We start from the raw sequence: 20164 nt of genomic DNA on the forward strand, positions 1-20164 counted from the left end.
CTTAGTACACTGGCTGCATAAGCCAAATCTGGTCTAGTGGTCGTCAAGTAGATTAGACTCCCAATCAACTGTCTCTAAAGTGTCACATATGCCTCTTTAGAGCCATCCTCACTCTGAAGTTTGATGTTCTACTGTGATAGTACTACTACAGGATTACACTCATCCATCCTGAATCTTTCTAATAGGCCTTTAACATATTTTGCTTGGGACAGAAATGTTTGTCCTAAATCTCTCCACATCTCAAGACCCAAACAATATCTTAATTCACCAAGGTTTTTCATTTCGAACACGTGTGACATTTGTTGCTTGATTTCTTTGATTAGATAAGTAGCATCACCTGTAATAATCAAATCATATACATACAAAGAAATCAACACTATGCGCCCTTGTTCATCTTTCATTGTATATAGATTAGGGTCATTTTTACATCTGTTATAGCCAAGTTGCAGAAAAAATGAGTCAATCTTTTCATACTAGGACCTGGGTGCTTGTTTTAGTCCATAAATAGCTTTCTTCAATCTACAGACTAAATGTTGTTTCCCTTTTTGGATAAACCCCTCGGGTTGCTCTAAATTAACTTCCTCTTTTAGTTCTCCATTTAAAAATGTAGACTTTACATCTAGTTGATGTGTCATCCAATGTTTCTTAGTAGCTAAAGTAATTAACATTATGATGGTATTTAGTTTAGCTACAGGGGCAAAGGTTTCTTCATATTCAATACCTTCTTTTTGTGAATAACCCTTTGCTACCAATATAGCTTTTAATTTTTCTATGGTTCCATCTGCATTAATCTTCAATTCATATAACCATTTACAACTTATGGTTTGTTTCCCTTTACGAAGTTCAACCAGTTCCCAAGTGTTGTTAATAATTATTGATTCATAATCCTATTCCATGGATGTTTTCCATTCTTTACATTCATTTGATTCTTTAGAACTAAAAGGTTCAACCACATTCATCATACTATTTATAAAAGCATTTTCCCTATATCTTGCAGGTAATTGACCTTTCCTACCTGATCTCTTGAGAGGTGGGGTAGCTTCAAACCTTTTCTGATCATCATTTTCTTTCTCTTCCTCCTGTTGTTGCTGCTGCTGTTGTATCTGTTGTTGTTACTGTTTATCTTCTCCCTATGTATGCTACTGACCCTGATTGTTCATTGTTTCTTCGCTTTCTTCCATCAAGAATGGAATATCCCATTCCTCATTGTGCTTATCAGATTCTTCATGATCCTGCTCATGGAATATGACATCTCTACTAACAAAAATCTTGTGAGGGGAGGGATTGAATAATCTGTATGATTTATATTGTGAACAATACCCTATAAAAGTACATCTGATGGCTTTTGAATCGAGTTTTCTTCTATCTTCCTTTGGAATATGGGAAAATGCGTTAGACCCAAATACTATTAAATGTTTTATTATAGGCTTAAATACATATAATTCTTCATAAGGAGTTTTAAACTCAAGACTCTTTGTAGGACTCCTATTTTTCAAATAAACTGCAGTATTCAATGCTTCAACCCAAAAATCATTCGAATGATTCTTACCTTTCAACATGCTCCTAGAACATTCCACCAATGTTCTATTCTTTCTTTCAGTTATTCCATTCTACTGCGGAGTATGGGGTATTGTGAATTGCAGCAATATTCCATGGTCTTTACAATACTTGATAATCTCATCCTTCCTATATTCTCTCCCTTGATTGAAGTGGAGAATTTTTATATGCTTCCCTATTTGCTTTTCAATCATATTTTTGAACTGCTTAAAGTATTCAAATGTGTGACTCTTCTTACTTAAAAAATATACACAAGAAAAATTTGTGCAATCATTAATAAATAATACAAAATATAGTGCAACTCCTAATGAATTTGTTTACATGGGTCCACAAAGATCTGTGTGCACTAATTCAAGTATATCTCTCTGTTTCTTCTCTATTCGAATAGGGAATTCTTCTCTATGCATCTTTCCTAATGTACAAGCATCACAATCATTGTGCACTTGTTTTAACATGGGAAGATCTCTTACCATTTCCTTTTTCTGTAGTAACAACAAATCATTGTAGTTGATATGACCAAATCTGTGATGCCACAACTCTTCTGTAGTCAAACTAAGTGCTATCAAAGCTCAAAATGGTGTAGGTCTTACATCCAATTTGTACAGACCTTCTATTCAAATTCCTGTAGCAATAGCCTTCATGCCATCTAGTAGATCTTTAATATAACAGTTAGATTTAAAAAATTCAACTTTAAGATCTTGATCTGTAATCATGGATACAAAAATCAAGTTCTTTATTACACTAGGTACATACACGACATTATGAATTTGTTTTACATTACCATTAGGTAAAATGACAGAAATTTGCCCACACCCTTTGATCTGATGACTTCTAGGTAATGCTTGTTCCCTGCCATATATGTTGATGCTCTTGAATCTACATACGAGATGTCTTCATCAACATTCTCATTAAAATCTACCATAAATAATCTAAAATTCCGCACATGCTTGTCATTGGTGAGATGACTTGCATGTCATTTTTGCTTCTCCTGTTTTTTATCATATTTATTCTTCCTACACGCCCTAGCCACATGACCAAGTTTTTGGTAATAAAAACATTTAATTTCATAGTTGTTTCTATTTGGATGAATACCTTAAGTCTGATTTGGTATTTTCTGTGAGTTTCCTTCATTTTGTTGTTGCAGATTTCCTTTCCTTTTGAAGAAGTTGTTTTTCGCCATCAATGCAAGATCGACACTCTGGGGCTTCAGATTCGATCTTCTTTCTTCTTCTTGCATCAGTATTCCTATCAATTTTTCAAACTTCTAGATCTTCTCTCTTGCATTTATCCTAGTGATAAACATTTGATAGTCATCTATCACACCATTCATTGTAATGGTTACAAAATTTGTATCTGCAATTGTATCACCAATGTCTGACAATTTGTCCTTCAGATCCTTGATCCTTGCTATGAAGGAAGAAACTGTTTCATTCTCTTCCATCTTCAGGGATAAGATATTACTCTTCAGGAATAGAAGATGATTTATATTCTTGATCTCATACAAATCCTTCATAGTTCCCTAGATCTCGCAAGCTGACCTACATTCTCTGATGTGTGGTATCCTGCAGTCTTTCACTGACATCTTCAACAACGTCTTTTCTTTACCTTCTCGCTTCTCCCAATCTAGGATCGACGGTGATCCAATTGCTGGCTTCGGCTCATCCCCATTTACAATCATCCAAGCACTCTGCACTTCTAGCAGAGTTTGCATCTTGAATTTTCAATTCACATAATTGGAGCCATCGAGCTTGTTATGCTCATTCAAGCATGCTTCAAACATTTGATTATTCATCTTGGTGATATAAAGAAAATTGACAGGTAAGAAAAATATGTTAGATTTACCCCAGATTTGTGTCAAAGACCAAAATTGTTGATCTCCAATGTTGTTTGATTTCATAGCACACACACAAACCACTGTGGCTTCCTTCACGGCCTCTACCATGGCCTCCAAGGCAAACCTCGGCCTCCAGACAACCTTCTTTTGTTGATTATAGTCAGGACGCAACTTTCTCTCGGCCTCCATGCAGCCCTTTGTTGTTTACACGATTGACGCAAGTTAGCACCTCGGACTCGGGAAGATCTTCACTACTATACATCAAATATCTGTAACGATGAGGTTAAGGATGACTGTGCGATCATCGCGTTTATGCTCCTAAATCTTGCGAAGATTTCGACTCAATCATACCCTCCACTCAACGTACAGGTTCCTCAGCCCTGACGCTCTGATACCATGTTAAAAATGGCAATGTTTGTATTAATTAAAATAAAACCCACTGGTCAGCTCTACGAAAGAGAGTCTGAACCAGGAGAGTCTGGCTCCGCAAAATGCTCTACATTTTTCATGTACATCACTTTATATAGTAATCATGGTTTTAGGGAAGTTAGAACAATAACATAAGAAATAAAAACTAATTCGTATTCTGAGGTCACGTGAACCAACTCACACTATTCTAGGATATTCTCCATTATCTTCAACAGATGAAACGTAGCTAGTGTTGATGAAACGAGGAGGACAGATGATCTATGTAGGACCCCTTGGTCGCCATTCCCAAATGCTCATTCACTACCTGGAGGCAATTGAAGGTGTTTCTAAAATCACATTAGGAATCAACCTTGTTACATGGATGTTGGAAGTAACCTCTTTCAGTTCAAAGACGCGTCTCAGAGTCGATTTTTCAGAAATCTATCGAAATTCATCTCTATACAAGTAAGTATGTGGAGTCAAGATCCTTAATACTAGCTTTACGACCTGAAAGGCAATAAAGGTTTGGTAAAAATCATCTCATATATTCTCGAAACAAAAGGAAAATAAAAAGTTATATTAAAATTATATATTCTTAAAAGAAAATTTATATTAAAATTATATAAGAAAATTTATGTTAAAATTATATAAGGTAAGTTTATTTTTATTGAGAAGATTTTTAATTTTTATTGAGAATATTTTTATTGACAATGAACTAAGTTCATTGGTTCGAAACGTGTCAACAAAAATATTATAATGTGATTTGCACCAAAAAATCATCTCAATAAATTTAATATGGATCAGATCTGTCACTTTATTACATATATATTTTACTAAGTGATAGATCATATCAATAAATAAAATCATATTTTATATATATAAAAGTTAGGTTGAAATTATAGATGTTGATTTTATTTAATTTATTATTTTGTTAGTATATATATATATATATATATATATATATATATATATATATATATATATATATATATATATATATAATATGAACATAGAATAGATTTAGTTTACATTTATATAATGGTTATAATTATTAGTATATAGGGGTGGTATAATTTATAGATGAAATGGTTTTTTTCACGAAATTTTTTTCTAGTTAATATTAATTAAAATTAGAGATTTTTAAAAATTTGAGTTCTATAAGTTAACTTCGCCTAAATATATATAGTAAGTCAATTATTATTTTATAAAGTATATTTGTCTCATTTATTAATTAAGTTGTTATGCATGTTTATCTTAGAATAGAGTTTTCACAATTTTAATTTAATTATCAATAGATATTTGGTGGATGATAGGGATTTAATCTCCATAAAATATTTTTAGTGGCATACACAAATTAACAAGAGAGATTTATTTCCAAAATAGTTATACATTTTTTGGTCTTTTAATTAAATTAGTTAATTAAAAAAATGTCATATGACTAATTGTCATATCAAATAAGTTATGAGTGTTTTGAGCATGTGGTATTGATAAACCATGGTATTGTAACAAAGCCTATTTACAAATTAACACAATTAATGTCATGGTTAAGAATCTTATTACATATCTTTTTTAATGTATATATGGTTAACTTATATATTAATTCTTTGTAACATTAATATTAATAATTATTACTATTATTATTAATTAAAAAATATATAAATTTGTTAATTCCTTTTTGTTTTTTTTTGTTTTTTTGTTTTTTTTCTTTAATTTGAGTAAATCTATGATAAAGTAAGTGTTTTGGTGCTTATTATAGGTTGATGCCTATTGACATTTACTAACCATTTAATTTATATGGACACACTATGCTAGTATATATGAGTAAAAATAATATATAAATTTTGATTAGTCTTTACTAAAGAAGGATTATGATAATTGATTTATTAGTTCTTATCAAAGAAATATGTTAACCATTATTAGTTTCGCATTGACAAATACAAGTTATAACGTTCTATGCAATTTTGCCAAGAGTATACTTTTTAACTTGAGTAGGGAATTAAGATACTCTATTAGACTTATTTTTATTTTACTAAGAAGCAAATGTTTATATTTGACTCAACAAAAGCAGTAAATACCTACTTGTCTACTTGTTTTACTGAGAATTAAAATGTTTGTGTTTCATTCACCACAATTACTAAGTGTTTATTATTCATTACAATTATTTTTTTTAATAAGTATTTTTAGTAAACACTTTATAGGTTGAAGAATATTATCTATGTGTTTGGTTATTAACTAGCACAACCATATTAACAAATGTGATTGATATATGTAATTTTTAAAAAATTAAAAAAAAAAACACCAAATAATCTCTCACACATTTTCGATATAAACCACCCATCTCTCACTCAAAATTGAAATGATTACTAAAAAATTTATTATAACAAAAAAAATATTATCATTAAATAATATATATAGTATGCATAGTTCAAATAAAAAAGATAAAAAATGTCTTTTAATATATGGTTTAAACATAGGTAGGAGATTCTAGCGAGCATTACATTAAACGAAACACAAATCTATTGCTCCAAAGGATAGCCCAACCTAAAAAGCTTGACAATTCTTACTGCAACCTCCCCATAGCGGGCATTGGTATTCAATTGGGAAAGGTTCCATGAATTTCTGGAGAGTTATGCGATTGATCTCCCACCTTTACTGATTTTCTCAATGTTTCTGCGGTTATTCAATTACCTTGATCTGAACGTCAATATTACCATAACGATTAGTGGATCTTACTAGTTTATCATTCTTTAGCATGGCCTTTGGATTATTCTCTCATGGAAAGTTTATCAGAAATGAAGACTCTATCAAAGAGCTTGACAATTTCATTCACAAACACTGATATTTATATATATAGCCGGTAAATCTACAGAGGTTTTCATAAACAATCGACTCCTAAGGTTTTCATATCAAAGGAATCGCTCACATTATGGTAAGCTTTTTAATTGAGAAAATCTTTATCTTGCATTTGGTTTATAAAAGCTTGTCCTATTGCTCAATTTTACAATCTGGTTAATTGTAAAATGTTCCTTTCTAAAAGGTTGTTTTTATTTTTTTTAAATGTTCTTATTTTTTTAATGTTATGATTTCCAAAATTTAACCATCCAATTAAAATGTCCTTTTGTTTATCCCTTCCAAATTCACCAATATATTATTAGGAGATAACTATTTTTTAATAGTCAATAATACTTTAGGTAGAAACATCAATCTGATAAAAGTGAGTGTTATTACATAGGTTAGTATATGTGCAGAGATTTATATTAATAAGGATTAGTAGATAAGGTTATACTTCTAAAAGAAAACTGGAAACGGATACATAAATTAGATTATGAAAATAAAACATCTTAGGTTGATTTCTTAACAAATAAGATATATGTAAAGTAGATGATTTTAAAATGAAAACCTGACATAAACCAATGGATGACAATTATTTCATTGACAAATATTGCATAATGAAGAGGGGGAACACTATAAAATCACTATAGTACAAATTTAGAAAAGAATACTAAGGAATGCATTGAAGCATAGTTAAGGAAACAATGCTCTCTCCGATGGATAGAGAAAATGAAGAGAATATATTTAAGGTTGAAGTTGCAATTGAAAAAACCCCAAGAGGGTGAATGAGAAAATTCTTGAATCTCAGTACTTCAACTTCAATAAACTTATTTTGTGTTTCAACTCCGTTGAAACATATTTCAGGCACTGTATTATGTAAAAAAATTTCAAGTTGTTTAAAAATAATTTTATTTAGTTAGTTTATTTTAATAATATTTTTTTGGAGGCCCACAAGGTTTTGGATAAATGGTGATCGGGTGTTTTATTAAGGCATCTCTTTGATGTGAAGTCACTGGTTCAATTCCCCACCCCAATTGGAGTGATAGATTGGACATGTTGAAGATGTAGTTCTGCCAAGCTTAAAATAAAAAATAAAAAATTGGAGACTTCTAGAAGCCTCTAAAAATTAAAAATTTCTTTCAAATCAGGTTGTCCTTTTCATTTGTCCTCGCATTGTTTTAGGCTTGAACAAAGGAGAACTAGGCACTCAAAATAGGAAATTGAGCAAGGGGGATTTGAAGAAGGACATTTTCAACGAGATAGGATTTATATTATTAAGTTTCTATAGTCATCATGTTGTTGTTTTATGGTGTTTTGGGTAGGTATTTTCTAATGTTTTGGGCATCTTCAACCATAGTTTTTCATATTTTTTCACTCTTTTGTGGTGTTTTTGAACAGTTACAACCATCCTTGTTGTTGTTTTGTGATGATTTTGGACAGCTACAACCACCCTTGTTGTTGGTTTTTTGTGTGGTGTTTTTGCACAATTACAACCATCATGGGATTATGATTTGTGGTGTTTTTGTGGGTAGGTTCAACAACAAAAAACTATAGTTGCTAAGAAACTAATTTTTTTTAAGTTATTTAGTTTCTCTAAGAATGCATTTCTAAGGATTTTCTAAGAATTAAGGAGATAATTATATTTATCATTTTTTCATTTTATTTATTCTAAATTCGTTTTTGAAATTTTTTTTGAAGTAGTAATGGCTTTCGGCTAAGGTGCTTCTACTATAGTGATCAAGAGAAACACAAAGACTGACTTTATCCTTTTTGAAAGCATGTAAGAAAGGTTTCCAAAATGGGAAGTGTTGGTGCATGGGAATGGATATGCAATATATGTTAGAAACCTTACAATGGATCTTACCTAAGAGTGATGCAACTTTAAAGAAAAAATGAGAAGGGTGTGGGCTTTTTCTCAAAGAAAGTTGATGCACACGAATAGAGGATGCTTTAACACCTATTTTTTCTTTATGGAGTATCTTTGGGTTTAGCATTATTTTAGATGGATGAATAGATACTAGGTACAGGCCATTAATTAATAACAATTCCAATCCACCAAAAGGAGCAATGTTTTGAAGGATAAAGGCTTGTCAGGGAGGTAAAAGACACTCCATTCATTAGTGATATTTTAATAAAAGGTATTGAGCAAGTAGGACTTGTTAAAGTGGTGCAACTTGTCATAGATAGTGCAACAGTTTGAAAACATCTAAGGTTGATTATTGAAAGCAGATATGATCACATTTGTAGACTTCTTACATTATCCATAGTCTAAATTTGATATTTAGAAAAGATTGACAATAAATTTCCATGGATTAAGGAACTCAGAGGAGAAACAAGTGATATAATTAAATTCATCACTAACTACCATTAGTCTCAAGAAATATTTCATGAATACTCTAGGTCAGAGGTGTTGAAAGTTGTTGAGAAAAGATGTGCCTCAAATTTCATCATGTTGGTCTACCTTGCTAAGGTGAAGAAACCATTAAATTCTATGGTGGTGAATCAACTTTAGTGGAAACATACATATTTAGAGCGGGAAGCTATGGTGTGTAGATTGTGTCTTAATGAGGATTAGTGGAGAAAGATTGAATTCTTTCTCGAGTTCACATCCCCTGCATTCGAGCTTCTTCAAAGTGTCGACAAAGACAAGATTTTCTTGGGAGAGGTTTATTATAATATGGATACCATGGTCGACGAAACTATGGAAATCATTGCATAATAATTTTTGTAGCTTTTATTTTTTATGCTCATTTTGGGTATATAGTGAAGAAAATCATGGTTGAGAGATCTAACTAGTTTAACACTCCATTAACACTTTAGCACATGCTCTAAACCCAATATTTTATGATGAAGAGTTTATTACTCAAAGCAATTGAAAGAGGAAGATACTACATAAGGATAGGGATTCAGTGGAAAATGGAGGGAAAAAATATTTTTGAGAATAATTCTAGCTCATCTACATATGGAGGCAAAGGAAGAATTCACTAGTTTTGTTGCTAGTTTGGATGAGCATCCTGATATATTAGCTTTGGATGAGAGGATTACCATGAGTCCAGTTATATGGTGTATTTTTCATGGAACAAGTGGTGTACATTTGCAAATAATTTCCATTGGTATTGTTTTACAAGTGCCAATCTCTCCATCAACAAAAATAAATTGGAGCACCTATGGTTTTATTCATTTAGTGAAGCATAATAGGTTGAGTTTGTAGAAGATTGAGGATCGTGTTTATGTACATTTCGACCTTTGGCTTGAATCTTGTCGGGCTCCAAAATATTGTAGTGGACCTTGTAAGGGGTGGGATGTGGATTATGAATGTTTTGACTTGGATATCTCTCTTGAAGCATTGAATATTGATGAACCTAGAAGTGGAATTGGAAATAGTTCTACAAATCTAGATTCCATTGTGGTGAATATTCTTTTTTTTTCCATGATGAATATGAAGATGAGGATTATGACTATTAGCCTTTAGAATTTACTATGTTCTATTTTCACTATTCATAGTTCATAGTACATATATACAATATTGTAGCCTTAAGGCTCATATATTAAGGCAAATTTTGGATATATAGTCTCTTTTATCAATAACACAAGCTATTTTTGGAGTTTATTACTTGCATTATGATATTTGTTTCTTCGTACCATGCAACTTAACAATAATCAATTGACACACCTTTCAAATCCTATATATCTAATTTATCATACATTTCCTAAGAATCCAATTTTTGAATTAACATTAGTCATTGTGGAACCTTCTCCAATGTGTGGCATGAGGTTAAAAAGTATAAAGAGAACAAAGGTAGGTTTCAGAACTATTTTTCAATGGGATGGGAAATGGAATATTCATGAATATGTAATAATATAATTTCTTAGTGCACTGTACATTTAAGAAATGTAATTTCCACTCAATCTACAACTAGAAATGTTGTTTTCTTAAAGAATAAACAAAACAAAGTAGGTTTCATAAATATTTTTCAATGGTATGGAAAATTAAATATGCATTAATATGTAATAACAAAATTTGTCAGTGCACTGTGCACTTAAGAAATGCAATTTCCATTCAATCTACAACTAGAAATAATGTTTTTTTTTTTAATTTGGAAAAAATAAAAGTGAGAGATTTGACACACACTTGTATATGATATTCAAACAAAAGTTTTATTACTTATTCATCTGATCAACATGGATTCTCAATCACTCTTTCAACTTGTAGAAATTATTTACTTTTTGAAATTTTTTTAATGTTATTTTACTCTTCTATGTTATTGTTATATGCCATGTTTACCAATGTTTGCAATTTCTTTTAATGCAACTAAAGAAAATCATAGCTAAAACAAATGAAGGCAACCACATCAATAAACACATTGAAAGGAGAAAACTAACATCATTTTGAGGTTCTCTTGTCTCCAAAGAATATCAATTCAGATGTATAGTATAAATAGAGGCTCAAATAGAGTATTATTGTTCTTGTGCATTTAAGCTGCAAGAAAGGTAAAAATTACCATATATTTACTCTTATCATCAACTTGGAAAACCTATTGTGTCTTGAGATTCTTCATTGTAAATTACTTGGAACCAAGCTATCTTAGTTGCCTAACCTTTGTTCGCTATTTTGGAACGTGACTCTTGATTGTAACTCTTGATTATAGCTCTAACTCAAACTCTAGATAAAACTCTAACTTTAACTCTCATTATGGATTTGGCTCTAGTTTCTTGATTTAGTTGTTCCAATAACAACTAAACACCTCTCCTTTTTATTGTGGCGTGTACTCTTGCCACCATGTTCTTTAAATATACCATCAATTAATTCTATGTAATCACTAAAATATTGGCTTACTTCCTATGATGTGAATATCTGACAACATGCAATGCTTACTTGCCATGGATTGAGGTTATTACCGATAGACCATGCATGTGAGAATGAAATTCTATGGATATTTAACGGCAACATAACTAGCATGAAAATGACTTAGAAGAAAAGGGTGTTCTCATCAATACATTGACAGTTTGGTTACTCTTCCCTCTTCCATGTAACAACATGAATCCTCCCTTTGGAAAACATTGGGATAGTGGCAATTCAACTTGCTACAAAATTATTCTTGGCAAAATGTTGTCTCACTATGTATTGGAAAATTGATTTTCTTGGGAAAAATATTTTTTGACTGCTCATTCGGAAATCAATTTCACTTGGAAGATCAACATTTTGACTACTCATTATCTTATCAATGTCACTTGGTTGAATCAATTCATGGATACTCATTAAAAAATGGATTCATGTCTATGACAAATCATTTTTTTTCATTCGATAATGCAATTAGATCTATATCATATCATATTCCAATCCATATGTTGGCTACTTTTATGGCAGGAAACTCTTTGGATTGATTCCCATTGGTAAACCAATTTATTTCGCTACAAATTGCATAGAGGGGTTTCTATATAGAGCTTTTTTCTACTTTATCATCAACTCATCGCCCTTTGTGACATTGTGACCCACAAGCACATTCTTGTAGACCACATGACATTGAATTTATTGTTCCATTCCACCATGTTCTAAGATGGCATTCACAAACCAACACCACTTGTTGCACTTTTATATATATACACTTAGGTTTCCTCTTTGAAATGGATGATTTTTTTCCATTAACTCTTCACAACTTTACTCAATGAAGAGACATGTTGGATCATGTTTGAATTGAAAATAAAATCTACACTAACTTTTATCTAAATTTGTTAATTTTGCTTCTTTTTCACCTTAGGGTAGGGCATATCAAATATACCTTCTTTGATATTTTGACCAAATAGAATTTTATCGTCTCTCATTTTTTCACAATATATTTGGTGAAACACAACATTATTTGACCACTTTCACTGCCACTACTTCCATTATCACTATGTACATTTCTATTGTCTCATCTTCCATCATTAACTATAGATTATAACATTGTCCATCCTTACTAAACTCACATGTATTTTTCATACCATCATGGAGAATATTCCTATCAAATAACAATTATCTTTAAAGAAACATGACATATGTCCATCTCAACCACATTATCTAAGTTCTAATCATTGAAGTTGTTGATCTAAAAATTTATGAAACATTGTTTTGTCAAGAACACTTCTTAACCCTTTTATAGTCATGAACCTTGATATGGACTGGGAAGCATTTCAATTTGAGTTTTTGGATCACCTCCATGGACAAAAAAATTTGTCTACTTCTACCATCTATAATTAAATTACATCATTTACACTGGGGGAATTTTCAGGTCTAAAATGGGTCTCATAAGCAAAATAATAAAATAATAGCTAAAATAATAAAAAAAAAATCGAAATTTAACAAAAAAGAAAGAAAAATATATTTTTATTGTATTTTTTACTTATCTCCTTATAAGTTTACTCAAATATCAAGTGTAGACACTATTTGGATGCAAAACTAAAATTCTCATCCAACATCTACCCATTTTTGCATACTTTTGAGTAGACTCACACCAAGATATGGGTCCACTAAAAAATATGTATAGTGGGAAATCATTGATTCCACATCCAAAAGGTACCTACACTTGAAATTTGCGTAAACCTATAAGTAGATAACTTGAAAATACTATAAAAATGTAGTTTTATTTTTTTCCCTTCAAATATATTTACCACCAGGGATGACATCATCATCTTGAATCATATCTCTTCTTTCAAAGTTGATTTTCACAGTACATTTTTTGTTTTTAGGCACATTTTGAACTCAAAATTCCCTTGATGAACTTAAACCTTTCATTTCAGTTTTAAAAGCCTTCATTCTTTTTCAAAGATCCTTTCTAGTGTTCTTCTCAAACTTGATGTTGAAGTACAACACTGTTGTCTCTATCAATTGATGGTTCATATTCCTAGATGACATGCGTCATAACCTCATTATTTATTCTTGTATTGTGCTTATATGGGTGCCTTATGCCCTTCTACACCACCTTTCTAGCAAGTAATTCCATACTTACCCTTTCCTCTCCTAAAACCTATATAGCTACTAGCATGGTTGTCTTCTTAAGGAAATTTGACTATTGAATGCTTCATCTTCTCTTCTTTCGCTAGATAGTCCTCATGCAACCTTCACCCTTCCTTTACCTCTAAGGATTTTTCTTTTGTAGTTTTGTTGCCATTTCATATTCATATTTTCCTCTACCTTCAAAGTAATTTGGGATGCTTCATCAATGGTTTAGAATTCATGGGTACTCATCTATTCTTGAATCTAAATTTCAATTTATTCACTTACCTCACCACCTTTTGATACTTTAGCTCTTTAAGTTCTAATTTGAGTGATAATTTGAGGAACTCTTTAAAATGATCCCAAAAGTTGGCATCTTTCTACTTTAAATTTCATGCTTGTCTTCACAAACTTTGTTGGTAATCAACATGCAAGAATTTTTCCATTGTTTTACTCACCATTTTCTTGTAGTTTTAATCTTCTCCTACTATATATTCACTTTGTCTTTGTGCAAAACATTCCACTATAGTATAGAGTGCCCTTTCAACTTCTTTATTGTAAAAAAAACTCCATTGTGTCATGAGAATTCTCATACTCAAAAAATATCTCTCAAGCTCTCCTATCTAGTCAACAAGAGTCTCTTATTTGAAATTACTATCATAGCAAGAAACTTCCACACTTGCATTACTTCCATCCTTCAAAAATGAGACCAAATGTTCATTTGGGTCCCTTTCATCAATATTTCATTCTTCCTTGATTTTGTATTTTGACTATGAATCTAATACACACTGACATCTCCAATTCTTTTGTTCTCTAATTCTTTGATGCTCATTAATTCCTCCAATTCCTAGTTCCTTGCACCTCCTCAATGTATTCCTCTTCATGGTGGTATCCTTGGGAGTTGTCTCGCAATCCTCAAATTCACTATGATTCATATATCGTTTTCCCATCTTGCCTCCCATCACAATCCTTGGAGCAATCACAAGCTAAACTTACCCTCTCTTAGGTTTTCCTTGTTGCCATTGTTTCATAAGAACTAATTCCCTGGAACTGGAATCTCAAAAGCTAATTCATTTTAATAATTCTATAATTTCTCATCCTAGAATTGGGCCTCACTTTGATACCACTTGGTACATGACCAAGCTTTGTAGATCATTAACAAAATTACATATAACTAATTTTTCTCTATAAAAGTGTAGTGGCTAAAAAACTAGCACACTTACACCTTCACAAGATGTGGATGCTACATAACTAAACATGGATAAACAAAACAATCAAAACAAATTTAAATAAATGAATATAATCAACCTCTTTATTAAGCAATACAACCAAATTCAACCCTTGGAATAAAATATGGAAGTCTTAGTTTCTCCACCATTCATACAATCCATGTTCACTCTACTACTCTTTTATTGCACGATATTAAGGTTAAACCCTCTTTAGTCTATTTCATCAAATTTATAACATCCCCTCAATGTCTTTAAGTCACATGTTAATCAAATAATCTCAACCGTATTTGTATGCATGAATGCCACTCTTATGAATTCCTCACTAGTAAAGCACGATCAATTTCCCTTTCATTGTTAAAAAAATTGTCTCAAGTGTTTATCTCTTATATTTCACAACAAAACAATTTTTTTTTTATCTTTACTTATGCCTTTTGTAATCAAAAGTGACTAAGGTTTATTCTACATCTCTTCTTTAGCAATGGCAACTTCCTTAGCCCTCCTACTAAATAAATTAATTTAACAATGAATAATAAATAAGTCTAAGGATAAATATTATAATGTTGACCAGCTTCTCCACATCTTTGACACTATAATTCTAATTTAAATATTTCCAACAAATACACTACAAAATAAATCAAACAAAGAATATTGCAAGCTTACCTTAAAAAAAATTCTCTTTATTATATAATAAATTTCTTTATGAATTAGATATATTCCCATCTCCCATAATGTTTCAATTGTTTTTTGTTTTGGGATTATCCTCATCTTCAATTTACATATACAAAGCATGTATTGTCTAGCTTATATAATTTAAATATTTCTGAGATCCAAGAGCAAATTGTTTTTTGTTTTGGGATTATTCTCATCTTCAGTTTACATATACAACAAGTATTGTCTAACTTATGTAATTTAAATATTTATGAGATCCAAGAGCATTTGATTGGAGAGAGGTTTAATCTTGAATGACCACGAGAGATTTGTGAGTAAGATAAATATCGTTAAACTAGCAATTGTCCCAAAAGGTACAAAGAGAGGCTGATAAGATTATTAAATTGGAATTGTTGAAATTCTATAGAAGAGGTGTTCGTTCAAGCCCAAGCCTAACGGATGAGCAATATGAGCTGGCTAATGGCCTTCTAATTGTTTTTTATTATGGGAAAATTATATTGATAATTCATTGGTTTTACTATCAAAAGCTTGAAGGAATTTGAAGAGCAGGTATATAATTACTTTGTGGGATTTGATCCTAAAATCATTGATTTGTAAATACATACTCAATGAAATGACAATTGGCTGAAACCCTGCACAAATGTTTGGTATAAGCAAATAAGCCGAGAAGGTTGAAAGGCTTATTTGGTTTGTGGAAACCTTGTTTTCTTGGACTAGATCATTGTGAAATTACTTTTCTTGATATGTTTTGTTTATATCTATATTACACGAAACACATTGGATGTCTTATTTCATTTTAGAGTAAGTTAATTACCCAAAATCAAGAAACCTCTATAGGTGGCCAAGCATCTACGAAGCTTGCTAGTGACAAGGGCAATAACCACCATGACTATCCCCTACCATTTGACAATGCTTCTCTACCCAACCCCATTCAATACTTAGGGAGGGAGAAGCAAGCCAATTACACAAACAAATTGCCTTTGGAAAGAATTATGCACATACATAGAGCAACATCAAAATACTCTACAAGGAAGAAAGAAAGTTGTCCACACAAATTTGTTAAATGGATCTACTTTGTCCACTCATTCAAAGTGAAAATAATGAAGAGTGGTTTTTTTTATATGTAAAGACAAATAAACTAAAATGTATTTCAATAATGAAGAAATAAATCTCACATGTTTCTTGTCTCATGTAATGAAACTTTATGTAAAGAAATAAACATTAAAATTTAAGAAATCTTGATGAAAAAATACATTGAAGGAATAGAAGATTTGGGGAAATGTCATGAGAAATAAAATCCATTGCTAAATACATGTTCATTATACTTACTCACAAAGCATAATATTATGCTTACTCACAACGTTTGCTAAACCATAAAAATAATGAATCAGAAACAAAACAAAAAATGCATATATATATAGAAATTTAGATAATAATAAAAAACAAATACATGTGAAATTTATCCCAGAAAGGAGGAGGAATTGTGTTTTGTATCCACTACACATATTTTGTATCCATTATTCCATCGCACGAAGTGACTTTTCAAGAAAAAAATAGATCTCATATGCAAAAAGATTTAACATTTTATTCAAGGATGTTCCTTTTATACCAATAAATTAATAATTCAGAAGATGTTCCTTTTTATACAAACAAATTAATAATTTTTTGGAATTTTGTTTTTCTTCTCTCTGATTGCGACGGTTAACTGGTCATCGTAATGGAAATGACAAAGATACATTAGGGTATACTTTGATGATATTATTGTAATAATAAAAATAATAAACCATCACAATTCCAGAAATCACAAATTGAATTTTATTTAAATTTTCTGGGAAACTCGAAAATAGAAAATGATAGAATTTCAAGAATTACATTACCTTCACTTTGAAGTAAGTAATGCCCTCTTAATTTCTATTTCGGTTGGATTCATCCCTTGCAAATGCCTTGGTTATTTGGTGGAGAACTAATAATTAGATTCTCTACCATGCATTAGAATGATATCGCATACCTTCAAAATCTCATTGTTGATTAAAACTCTCTTCCTTGAATTTAAGTAATTTATCTTTATGTTTCAGAAAATTTTTGTTTATGAATTTGATTTCAATTTACAACATTAAAAATAAACTTATTTTCTTGAAATAAAGGATAAGCTTGCCGGATTAAATCTCTATAATCACTCTTCACACTCAGCGACGGAAGTCTATAGAAAATAATTTTTAGTGGAGGGTTTTTTTTTCCAGAAAGAAAAAGCTAAATTATATTATATTGATTCTATATGACAGAAACATAATAGTACATATCAAGCTGATGAGACAAGATAGTCTGGGGACATGGAACATAAAAACTCGAGGATAAGGAACCTCAGAGGAAGGATACAGAAAAATTACATAAGCAGATCCAAGTAAATGAGACACATCATGCAAGAATAGAGGGGAAGAGTCGGCAGAAGAAATATATATGCCATACAAAAGCTCAGAAAACAAAAAAGGATGAGAAACCCAGATTAGAAAATCAAAATCCTGGGAGAGAGAAGTCCTGTATGGAAAAGGATTCCCCTCCAGATTTTACCTCCAAGGACCAACAACCTGGATCAAGATAAAGACCGTTCTTTGACAGGCTATCTGCAAGCTGGTTCTGTGCCCTGTAGATGTGCTTGATGGTGCAATCTCGCAAATGGCCCCAAAAGAACATGATCCTGTCCATCCAAGCAGAAAGGTGGGGGCATTTGATATGGCATTTTCCATTTACATGATCGATCATGATTTTGGAGTCCCTGAAAATGGAGATGGCGCGTATATCAAGATAGATACAAAAAGCAAGAAGACCAGCAAGGGCCTTTGCTTCAGCCAAGCTGTTGGTGCCCTTTCCAGAATTCCAAGAGAGACTGTAATGAAGATCCTCGTCCATAATAATGAGAGCTCCATAGCCACATGATTTTCGCTCAGCGGCACCATCAAAGAAGGCCATTGGGGGTGGGCTTGTAAATCTTCTTGTCCATTTCTGTTGATTGCTTTCAGATTGGGAAGCTTTTTCGAAATAGAGTCGTGGATGGAAATGACGTGTTGTAAAATATCATCGAGAGGCTCCTTAACATCCTTGAAGATAATTCGGTTCCTCCACCTCCATGCACACCATATGACAATGATAATGAAGGAGCGCCATGTATCCCGTTGTCCACTCCACCATTCAAAAGCTGCATGTGTAGAAGCATGAGTGACCAGGGGGAAGCCATATAGGCCTGCCAATTCGTGCCAAAGATGCTGAATGGATTTGCATTGGAAGAACATGTGAAAATTTGTTTCTTCTTCTGATTTACACAAGAGACACCTGCTCGGCCCTTGCCACTTCCTTTTTCTTAAATTTTCCCAGGATAGATTTTTGTTGTTAAACACCAGCCACGAGAAATATATAAGTTTTGGAGAGCAGCCTGTTTTCCAGAAGACTGTAGGGAAAATGGGGAGAGAAAGCGGGGATATTAAACCAATCAGGTCTGTATATATATCCTTGACGCGAACCTGTTCCTCAGCAATAGGCACCTTCTAGATGAGATAATCATGTGACCTTGATCTGTGAAAACCGCAACATCTTAAGGCATTCCTGACTGTGTTCCAAAGGCTAGCCATAGGCTCCGACATACAAAGATCAGCGGCCGTTTTCCATGAAGGGAGGGGGCCTTGCCAACCAGCTATGAGCTTGTCCCATGTGAAAAAGCCCTTGCTGTGGAGAAAGATTAGGATCTGCTCGGGGATGGAGATGTGTTCATGCCCGCTCATGATGGGGTCGAGCCCAATGAGGATATTTGTACCAGATTGGAGGGACCATTTTAGGTTCATTAGAAAGTATTTCTCTATTTTGCAGAAGCTGAGCCAAATCGCGGATCCGTTTCTGGCGCCAATCCTTCCAAGGCGAAACCAGTATTCCAGCTTCTTGCCTCTCATATATTTAAGTTTAATTGTAGTGCTCCACGGCCCTTCCCCGAATATTCCCCTCCATAGAGATTTGCACAGCAGTGCTTTCCCAAAGGCCCTCAAGTCAAGAAGTCCCCAACCACCTGCGGACTTTGGCCGCGAGATATTTTTCAAACTAGTGAGATGATATTTTTCTTTGACCGTTTTGCCGCTCCATATGAAATTTGCGGTCACCTTGTTCATTTTCTGTATGATACTAGCCGGGAGAAGGAAGATGTGAGCCCAATATACTGCAAGTTGCGACAGTACTGCTTGTGTAAGCACGATTCTACCTGCCAATGATAGAAATTTGTATTCCCATGCTGTGATCTTTTTATAGAAACTATCAATTAGCCATTGCCAATCATCTTTGGTATAACCCTTTGCCTTTAGCCTGAAGCCCAGATATTTTATACCATCCTTTATTGATCTCGCTTCTACTCCAAACAGTGAAGATATCCATTCCACTGTTTCCATATTGGCGTCATTGTGGAAGAGAGTGGATTTTGACTTGTTTATTTGTAAGCCAGTGGCGCTTTGAAACTTAATTAATATGTCATATAAACATGTCCACGAGATCCTGCACAGCATGGCAAAAATTAGTACGTCGTCAACAAACAAATTGTGTGAGATAAAGTTGTTCCTACAAATCTTTACGGCCCTGCATCTGTTCTCAGTGACAGCCTTATTTATATGTAGGCTTAAGGAGTTCATG

The 20164-nt window shown here is 32.4% G+C and overlaps 1 pseudogene; it reads left to right on the top strand.

Moving 5' to 3' along the window:
- LOC149229062 (ABC transporter G family member 39-like) overlaps nt 1–20164 on the top strand; it is a 109817-nt pseudogene that overhangs the window by 73903 nt on the left and 15750 nt on the right.

Source organism: Pinus tabuliformis, chromosome J, assembly GCF_031772625.1.
Source record: "Pinus tabuliformis cultivar Carrire ecotype Pingquan chromosome J, CPIR1, whole genome shotgun sequence".
Classification (NCBI taxonomy): domain Eukaryota; kingdom Viridiplantae; phylum Streptophyta; class Pinopsida; order Pinales; family Pinaceae; genus Pinus; species Pinus tabuliformis.